This window comes from Silene latifolia, chromosome X (assembly GCF_048544455.1).
Source record: "Silene latifolia isolate original U9 population chromosome X, ASM4854445v1, whole genome shotgun sequence".
Lineage (NCBI taxonomy): Eukaryota > Viridiplantae > Streptophyta > Magnoliopsida > Caryophyllales > Caryophyllaceae > Silene > Silene latifolia.
The window spans coordinates 20,280,232-20,291,758 of record NC_133537.1 but is presented as its reverse complement, the minus strand read 5'-3'; positions in this window follow the sequence as shown (position 1 = coordinate 20,291,758).

Sequence of the window (11,527 nt, the reverse complement as noted above, 5' to 3'; positions counted from 1 at the left end):
GATGAAGCAGCCCCTGTGACACCCCGCGATGATGCGGAAAATATAACTAATAAATTAATGCGGAATTTAGTGAGATTTAAAAACTTTTCATCGTAAGTTAAAGATTAACACGCGGGTGCCAAAACTAAATGAAACAACTGCTAAAATAGACCAATATAGGTTATTACAACCCAAGTCTAGAAAGCGGGGAAAAGATATCCCACGAATAAACAAATGATGGGTTTCTAAACTAGCCACTAAGGTCCAAGGGTTTAGTTCTCGCTAGCCCACACGTCTTCCCCACGTAAGCATCTTCACCACCTGTCATTCATGTAAACATGAACGCATACGGTCGGTGGGGAGTAACTCAAGGTTCTCCCAGCCACAATATGTCGAAAAGCAGGTAACAAACAACACTTAATCAAACATATTAATCATGCAACATATGTGAACAATGAAGAATAAGGAGATGTAATGAACAATCATGGTGAAACAGGCATAATACTTTCTTAGTAGAATAGGCAAGGTATATGAGAATAAATATGCAATCAAGGGCATAGAACAACCAAGTCAACCAACTCATATTGACCGACTCAACAAGTGTAAGACCGACACAAAGTGTAGACGGAGTATCCGACTCAGAGGCTACCTTTAAAGCATGTCCGAGATAACACACACAAGACTACATCCTAGACTCCAACCTCCTGGTAGGACGACGATCATAATACGGTCCTAGTCTAAACCTGGATCCAGACTCTCGGGATGGACGTCACCCGATTCGACATACGATATACCAATCGTATCCAAGACTCGAAACATGGCACACACTCGTAACCAAAGGTCGAGTAACCTCTAATCGGAAACATGGCACACACTCGTAACCAAAGGTCCGAAGAAAGGCGGAAGGATATCCTAATCCGGAAACATGGCACACACTCGTAACCAAAGGTCCGAAAGAGGAAAGATAACCCAATCCGGAAACATGGCACACACTCGTAACCAAAGGTCCGGAAGGGGTAAAAAGGAAAGTCAAGTCGTCACACAATGTAAAACGTTACCCTTGAGTCACAATAAGAGTAAGAATGATCATGCAAACACCATACGACACGGGACCGTTAATGTCACATTCATACTCATAGCTTGCATCTCACCATGAGTACGGATGGGAACATCAATCCCGACGATCATATCGCAACTAGAGGGCTTATAGCTCACCCCTAGTATCCGATAGGACCAAGACTCTCACAACAGAACAATACAAGGCATTATCAAGAATGTGACTCTTACAAGTACTTATAACAAATATCTCATACTTGTATTATATTAATGAATGTTCCATTTTATAATTTAACATGCCGGTTAATTAAAATATAACAAGTGATAATGAATAATTTACGTTATACGGAATTACGGAATAAAATGTGGCCAACTCAAGTGACTCCTTTGTAAATCCAACAACTAAGCTATGAGAGGCCCAAATACATAGTCATTTAAAATCCAACTATTAGACCATGTGAAGCCCAACAAACAAGACCAAAAGAGTCCAATACATAAAGTCAATTGAGCCCAACATATAAAACCAAATGAATTCAACAAATAAAACATGATATGTAAAAGCACGATATTTAACGGGTCACATTATATAAAACACGAGTAGGAAAATTTAAATGTTTCCAACCTACGTGGTGGTGAGCTGGTTTGGTGGTTGGCCGTGGTGGTCGGTCGCGGATCTGGTGGGGGAAGTAATTGGGTTTTGAATTTTTGGGGGGAGATTTTTTATTTTTTTGGGTTTTGAATTATTTGGGTTTTTAGAGAGATTAGAGGAAGGATATTTGTGAGATGAGAGAGAAGTGGATGTGAAAATAATTGTTATATAGTGAATTAATTTTTAATTAGGTGGATTAGTGAGGTAGAGAGAGAGAGTGTACCTTACATTAGCATTAATACCTTTTTTTTGCACTAATCCCTTCCTTTTTCCCCTTCAATCTAAGCTCCTCATCTCATCTTTTCAATGGCCCTAAATAGGACTTATGGACTCAATGGATTTTGGTGGACTCACTTGATCCTTCGTCTATATATATATATATATATATATATATATATATATATATATATATATATATATATAGAGAGAGAGAGAGAGAGAGAAAGAGGAGTTCTAATGAGTCCTCCTCTCAAATTGAGTCCATAAGTCCCTCTAAGGGCCTTTGGATGGACTCAATGAATGGTTGAGATGCATTTGATTAAGGGCTATTAAAAAGAAAAGGAAAAAAATGTGGATGGTTGAATTGAGATGGGTGGTTGAGATTGAAAATTACCAAAAAAAATTACCACTAATCAAATTTCTATACATTAATTAATTTTTCTTTCTCTCTCTAGCCCCTAATTAATCAGTTTTGAGTTTAAGATTTCAGAAGTGTAAATGTAATGTTGTATGAGTTTTACAAGTGTATATGTGATGTTTTACGAGTGTAAATGTAACATTTTAAGAGTGTAAATTTAATTTTTTGTGACGGAAATTTTGAATTTATATAATTTTAACATTTTACAAGTGTAAATGTGAGGTTTTACGAGTGTAAATGTAACATTTTAAGAGTGTAAATTTGTTTTTTTGTGACGGAAATTTTGAATTTATATAATTTTAACATTTTACAAGTGTAAATGTGATGTTTTACGAGTGTAAATGTAACATTTTAAGAGTGTAAATTTGTTTTTTTGTGACGGAAATTTTGAATTTATATAATTTTAACATTTTACAAGTGTAAATGTGATGTTTTACGAGTGTAAATGTAACATTTTAAGAGTGTAAATTTGATTTTTTGTGACGGAAAATTTGAATTTATATAATTTTAACATATTACAGGTGTAAATTTGATGTTTTACGAGTGTAAATGTAACATTTTAAGAGTGTAAATTTGATTTTTTGTGACGGAAATTTTGAATTTATATAATTTTAACATTTTACAAGTGTGAATGTGATGTTTTCCGAGTGTAAATGTAGTATTTTAAGTGTAAATTTGAAGGTTTAAGAGTGTAAATTTGGTCCTTTGAGTGTGACTTTGGTCCTTTATAAGTGTAACTTTGGTCCTTTTACGATTAAAACTTTAGTCCGACTCCCAACAAACACCACCAACGCCGTCCTCCACCACCAACTCATATCCACGAAAATATGAGTCCAAATATATATAAATTTAACGAGTGTAAATGTTCAGATATACGAGTGTAAATGTAAAGAAATATGAGTGTAAATGTTAAGAAATATGAGTGTAAGTGTACACAAATACAAGTGTAAATGTTAAGATTTATGAGTGTAAATGTAAAGAAATATGAGTGTAAATGTTAAAAAATATGAGTGTAAATCTGAAAAATGCGTGTAAATGTAAAGAAATACGAGTGTAAATGTACAGAAATATGAGTGTAAATGTGAAGAAAAACCAATGTAAATGTAAAAAAATCTACTATATATTTATCAGATCTAAAAGTGTAAATACTAAAACTAAATCTGAAAAAACCGACTGCGAACATAAAAACCCTAGATCTAGAATAAGGGAGAGGAAAACAAGTCCATACTTAAAAAAAGAAAAAAAAAATGAAAAACATTTAAAAAACAGTAACAAAAAACATATAAAAGAAAAACAAAAAAACAAAAAACAAAAAGAAAACCAATAAAAACAAAAACCAATAACAAACGACAACAATAACAAACACAAACAACGACAACAATAACAAACACTAGAAAACCATCAATAAAACACCAACAACACGGCGTTGGCGGGGCTGGGCTGGAGCAGATCTGGGGTTGTTGTTGTCGTGGGTGTCGGGTTGCGGGTTGTGGATCTGGTTGGAGGTTGTGGTTGGAGGGAGGAGTCGGGTTGGTGGTGTTGGTGAGTGGTGTGTGGCGTGTTTGTATTTTATGGTGGTGTTGTTGTCGTGGATGTTGTTGGTGGTGAGTGAGGGTGGCGGTGGGAGAAAGGGAGGGAGGGAGGTGGTTGGGGGTTTCGGCCATGGTGGTGTCGGGTGGTGGCGGATCTGGGGGCGTGAGGGAGAGTGAGGAACAAAGGAGGTGGTGTCGGTGTGGTGCGTGAGGGTGGTGGTTGAAGGAGGCGGTGGTGGTGGTGTGTTCGAAAAAGACGGGGGAAGGTGGTGGCTGTTGTGGTGCGTGAGGCAGATCTGGCGTTTTTGGTTGGGTCGTGTGTGGTTGTCGCGGGGAGTGGTGGTGACGGGTGTGTGGGTGGATGGTGGTGTGTGAGTGGCCCGCAGGAGAGGTGGGTCGTGGTGGTGGTGGCGGGTGTGTGAGTGGTGGGTGGTGTGTCGTGGTGGTGGCGGGTGATGACTGATGAGGGGGAAATTTTTTTTTTGATTTTTTTAATTATTTAGTTTTTGGTTTTTGTTGGATTTTTGAGAGGAATTGAATTTTTTTTATTTTTAGAGAGATGAGAGGAATGATAATTGTGTGAGACGAGAGAGAAGTGAGTGAAAAATAAATGTTATATAGTAAAATTAGTGGTTGATTAGTGAAGGTAGTGAGGGAAATTGATTAATTAGCTTCAATCCCCTCCATTTAGCATTAATCCCTCCCTTTTCCCCTTCAATCTCAACCCTTCATCCTATCTTTTCAATGGCCTTTAAGAGGACTCATGGACTCAATGAATTTGGGTGGACTCACTTGATCCTTCACGTGTCAACCTAGCCTTAAATACACGTATTAATTACAGCTGAAATTAAATACAAACATAATAAATGCTGTATAAATCTCAGCAAAATATTAATTATAATTTAATAAATTTTATTATAAAATTATATTAAATAATTACGGTGATTTGATTCTAAATTTACTAAAAAGTTATTTTGATAAAAATTCTAAAATGTAAATAATTACGTTCATTGTGAAAAATGCTTTCAATTGAGTATAATTTTCATTATATTTATTGAAATATTTATTTTGATATGTAGAGATATTTAAAGCGAGTGTCTCACAATGTTTTACATTTACGTAAAAAAATATTTTGAGAAAGTTATAAAACTTAGACTATTTAATCTATTAAGAAAAATATATTTGGAAGAGTCATTGTATATATTAAAAACACAACTTTAAAAAAACTACTAAGAGATAAGTTTTTATAGTCTGGGAATGAAAAAAATTATATTGGACAAATTGAATACATATGAGATTTTGATAGGTTTCAATAGTGTGATAACGAGTATGTGTATGAGTGTGTATGTACATAGTGATCGCGAGTGCATTTGAATAATCAAAACAAAAGTAATGATTATTAAGTAATATAGTATTATAAACAACATGAAAAAGTAGAAAACACATTACATTTTTCTGTAATATCTTTAATTAAATATGTATAAGTCAAATATAAAATATTGATTATGACTAACCAAATACTCCGTATTACTTTTAGTTAAATATTTTATATGTTATCTTTTAAATACTTTGAAGTTAAACATCAAAAAATAAAATTTGAGAAAGTTCAACCTATTATATTTACAGGTAATAAACTCTTAAACATCATTATATATAATTGTTTAAAAAAACAAAAGGTGTAAATTTCTCATAGATATGTTTGACATATATCACATGTAAGACACAATCAAAACATTTGAAAAAGTTGAGTTTGAACTCTATATATGTTTGATAGATAAATGTCACATGTTATAAATAAAAAATTAAAAATTACATAAAATTATGTTCACACCATTTTGAATAAATATTAATTGATTTGAGACATAAAGTATCATGAAATGATATAATTTGAGAACTTATTGTTGATTGTTGTATTATTCGAATAAATTTTATTTTGATTAATATGATATTTCACCAGTCACAAATTTATTTATAAAACGTTGATCATGCATAATTAATTATCACTTATTAGTTTTAATTAAAACTCTTATGTATTTTATTTTAAAACATTGAACCTAAAAATATTAAATTTGAGAAAAAATTATTTATAAGAGAAAATATTGAAGGTCATATATGAATTATATAATTTTCTTCAATTATAATAATAAAATATTAAAACAGACCGCGCGAAACGCGGGATACTACCTACTTTACAATATTTGCAAGCAGGTCCTTAAATGCAACCATTGGAGTTGCTCTTAAGGGGTAATAACTAATAATTACCCACCTCCCCCCCTCAAGTAATGCATTACCTCCATATGGAGGTAATAATTTCTCCTTCACCACCTCTTTCCACCCTCCACAACCACCATAAACCACCAATCTTCTTCTATTTCTTCTTATTTTAGCCTCTAGTACTCCCTTAATAATTACTCCAATTTCAAAGATAGTGGAATACATTAGGAAAATTGTTGTTTAAAATGGATATTAACATTTTAAATTTAAAACAGCCAAATTCAACCCTATAAAATTGTAGACTAATAAAAGTGGATAGAGTACTTTATATTCCATAAATCTATTATTACTCGCCATGATTGACCTGAGAATCAAGTGATGATAAAAATGCGTGGATTAGAAACCGTTTTTAAAGACCATGATTAATCAGCACCAAAAAAAAAAAAAAAAAAAAAAAACCATGATTAATAATTCAAGCTACCAACTATGAACTATCTAATCTCTTCCACCTCAATCCCACGTGATCAATCTTCAATAACTGACAATTTGCACTCTGTCTCTTTTCCTCGTCGTTTATCTTGTTCATATGCCGTTCTCCGGCTACCCACCAATTATTATATATGAAAATCGTAGAATGTATTTAAAATAAAACTTTTTACGTAAACCGTCTTATACAAAACTGACTGCATAAAAAGATAATGTGAGACGGTCCTATACTTTTGACTGAAACTGATTTGATATGAACTGAACTTATATAATCTGAACTGAACTGAATTGAACTTATATAATCTGAATTGAACTTATATGATCTGAACTGAACTGAACTTATAGGTAGAATCTGAACTGTCTTATAATATCTGAACTAAACTGAACTAAAATTAGGTGACTTAACTCCAAAAGAACAGAGTCCTAGTAAGTGTAGAGGTACGGTACGGTTACGGCACTTTCCCCACTTGAGATTTGAGATAAAATGAAGCATCATTTACGCCTCGGCTTATATGCCTTTTCTTTCTAGAAAGTCCTTTATGAGCTATGACTATGATATTATTTTAGTTTTAATAATAATAATAATAATAAGGGTTTTGTGGGGTTTTAATAATTTTTATGTATGTGGTCATCCATTATGGCATTATACACATGACCTAATTTTTCCACTTCCTTATGAGCTAAGATTTTTGTGGCATTATATGGGGTTCTTCATTTTCTAAAGAAACAAAAATGATTTATTAATATTTACGTTGTCCTTTGGCAAACGGCAGAAGCATATTTACAATAAGATATAACGTTAGCAGAATACAATTGCTAGATTTTAATAGCAGGTTTGACAAATCTACCATATTCATGTATTAAATGAATATGCTATTACAATATGCTGCTATTTTTTTTTTTGAAGGAAAATATCAATTCATTAATAAAATGTCAAACGACACTTATAAAAGATAGGTATAATCGAAAACAATTCTAATAGAAACCAAAGAACAAACTTCTCTCGTAAAACTACGGATCTCAAAACATGATATGACAATTCGGTTCATCATTGTATCGCTCTCTTCATGTAGCTTTTAAGGGGATCATTCGTTTGATTCATTGATGGAGAAGATTTACCTTCTACTGGCACCATAGATCGCTGACGAAAAACGCATATCCATTGTAGAGTCGTATGATGAATCATCAACAAACCACTCCTATCTATAATTCTAATAATAATACTAAACCCTAAAAAGACAAGGAGTGAAAAAACTTCGAAAATACACCCTTTATTTTACTCTTCGAAAATAAACCCTAATAATAATCAATATGCTGCTATTAACATCATATTAAAAAACAGTAGATTCTGACCAATATGCTATCTGAATATGTCATTAACCAAACACAGGAAATTAGTAGATTGATTGGTCAATCTACTATTTAAGCCGGAATCTACTAATTTCACCTAATATGTGGTTTACCAAACAACGTCAGTATCTCCATCCCTGTCATTTATTTACCTTTAGGGTGTCTCTTTCATTTGTTACATTTCTATATTATGAAGAGATTTTGTTACTTTTCTATATTAGGAACGAAGAAAGTGAGAATATTTCACTACAGCCTAAACTCTGGTCGGAATGGAAGCTTTTAACGGACGGAATACTTGTGGTGGTGATATTTTGGTATATATAATTATAGAAAAAATTTTGATATTTCTAATCTAATTTTCCTAAACTAATTTTCCATTTTACATAAATCTTGTTATAAAATCAATGGATAATTTACCTTAATAACCCACCTAAAATAATTTCTATCAACTACCATTATTCTTAATAGGATCGGAGCATCAAAGTCTTACATAAATAGTTTTACAGTATTTATTGTAAAATCATTTTATAAAAGACTTACTCATCCCACTCTTATGTTTGGTCTTGCGACTTACACAACTTTTGTAATTTCTATGATCAAAGTGTATGTGTTGGAAAGAAAAACAAGGTATAGCAAATGAGACATGGAATTCATGAAAAAATAACACTTGATAATGTAGTGTCCAAAGCCAATCAAGAATGGAGTTTTGTTTATAATACCTCCATTTAGCCTTACTCCAATTTAAAAAATGAAATAAATATTTCAAAACACAATGTTAGGCTGAGAAATTGCAAGAAGTTACCATCATATGATGCAGATAACACATCACGACCTAATTTCTTCATCATTCTTGTAGAATAGAAATGAATAATGATGAAAAAAAATTAAACCTAGTCAACCATTATAGCAACACATACATACATGACCTAACACACTGATAATGAAATTGATAAGCTATTGAAACAGTAAAAAAAACAAGAGTCAACAGTTCTCTTATCAAACTATGGACCATACAATAAAATGGATAAAATAATAAAATTGCACCAATCTACTGCCCTCCATTATTGAATTGTTTAATCAGCAAGGGATGCGCCGATTTGAAACCGTTTTAGAGACTTTATTAGACTAATTTGTAGCTAAGAATAAATAAATGATAAGTGGCCTGGACTAATTCCAAATGTAATCAACCAATTAAATTAATGAAATTCCACCTCAATACAACGTGTTTGAAACACGCCACCCATACCCATCTACCTCATCCAATGGTCATCAGTCACCAATTCACCACCCACCACTCATTCCACATAATACACCCTTTATTTTATTCTATCATTATTCTCTTAGTTTATCCTAAAATATACTCATTTCCGTCATCCCAAAATTATCCAAAATATATTTCATTTTATCTGATCAATAGTTATCTATTTTTAAAATTATACGAAGTATATACTTTATTTCATCTGATCAATAATTACCTTTTTTTTTTCTAAAGACTTAAAAAAGAATAAAATCTGTAAATTAAAGTATTTGTTCTATTTATAGATATCCTAAATTTGAAAGAATTGTAATAATTAACACAAGTAATGATAAAGTGGGAGGGCAATTATTTCAATTTACAAAAATAACTTATCAATAATAAAAATAGATAATTAAAAAACTGGCAAATAGGTCTTCTGAGAAACGGTCTTTTTTTTTATGAGAAAAACACAATTCATTAATAGAACGACATACGACACTTACAAAGGATAGATATAATCGAAAACAAATCTAATGAAAACCAAAGAAAAATAATTTTCTTATAAACTAGGGATCTCAAAAAGCATCTGATAATTCAGCTCGTCCTATTATCGCTATCTTCATTTAGCTTTTGAGGGGATCATTTGATTGATTTATGGGATAAAATTTTACCTCTGACTGTTTCTAAAGATCGTTGACAAATCACTTTTACCCTTTGAAAGAACACGCTACGAACTGTCAACGAACTACTCGAACTATATTACGGATGAGACTAAACCCACGAATAAATGGAAAAATCACGAAATGAGGGACAGAAAAACGATTCTCACCAAAAGGGAGACTTTTATTAAATAGAAGATAAATTTCATACTTTGATTTCATCTGAACAATAATTATCTATTTTTTTTATCGGGCTTAAAAAACATAAATTAGTAAATTAAAGTATTTGTTCCATTTTAAGATGTCCTAAATTTGAAAGAATTGTAATAATTAACACAAAGTAATGATAAAGTGGGTAGGGCGATTAGTTCAATTTACAAAAATACTTAGCAATAATAAAAATAGATAATTAAAAAACTGGCAGTTAGGTCTTCGGAGAAATAGTCCCTTAATTAATTTATTGAAACCGTTTATAATTTGATGCAATGTTGTAAGAGTAATAAAATGGCCCCGTATATAGGGGTTGTTTGGTTGATCAAGGAACTTAATTTTCCTAGGAAAATGCAATTCATGGGAATTAAGTTCCCTCATCCAATTCAGGTGAATTTCAGAAAAGTGTTTGGTTGCTCATGTAGGAATTAAATTCCACAGGAACTTCCAATGACCAAGGGGGGAGTAGGTAAGCAACTTCCCACATCATGTAGGCATTGGAAGTTCCTGGGAAGTTCTAATTCCTACATTTTGTAAAATTTATGGCAACCAAACAACCCATGTTTTTCAAAATCATGGGATTTTCCAATGCCTATGTTTTCTAAGTGGCAACCAAACGACCCCATAATGTAAATGGACATACTAACAAACGAAAATTGTCACAATCCTCCTTCCTCCTTTACTACTAAGAGAATAAAATTTTTAGTAGTTTTCCCGCCTAAGAAGAATAATTCTTAAATGGGCCAATTTATTTGGATACTATCCCTGAGAATAGGAATGTACTTATTAACAGCCCACAATATTTCACTTCAGGTGTGTTATTCTTATATAATAATAAAGTATAATAATAATTATAGTTTACAAAAATAATTTAACTTAAATGTCTTTTGATGGTATTAAAGTTTCTTTTTTACCTTTTACAAATATTATATTTAGTACATTATAACATTAAATTTAATGATCAGTTAAGTTATGCAAATAATTTTATTAAGAGTGTTGTTTATAAATCAAATTTTAAAAATATTGTGTTGTAGTATGAGGTCCATACTAGTTCAAAACAAAAGGAATACAGTTGTTATAAAACACGTGCCAAATAATATAGTCAATTTGAGGCACAAAAACTAATAAAAACATGTCAAAAGGCACGTAAGAAAGAAAAAGAAAAAGAAAAAGAAAAAAAAGAGTCTAATACATTAGAACATCGGGCATATCTATACCTGGCAAAATCAATCCGACCCGATTGACCCGACACAAAAAGGTTGACCCGAGACCCGAAATCGACCTGGAGTGCCGCACCCGAATGACACCCGAAGCCCGAATTAACCCGACCCGACCCGAAAATGATCCGAGCTTTCATGGACCCGTAATAGACCCGACCCGAAACCACTCAACCGTAAAATGACCCGACAAAATATAACTCTAATTGACTCCAAAAGACTTGAAATGCCGTTTTCTCTCTTAATCATTGACCCGAAAATGACCCAACCCAAAATTACCCGACCCGCTTGACCCGAAACA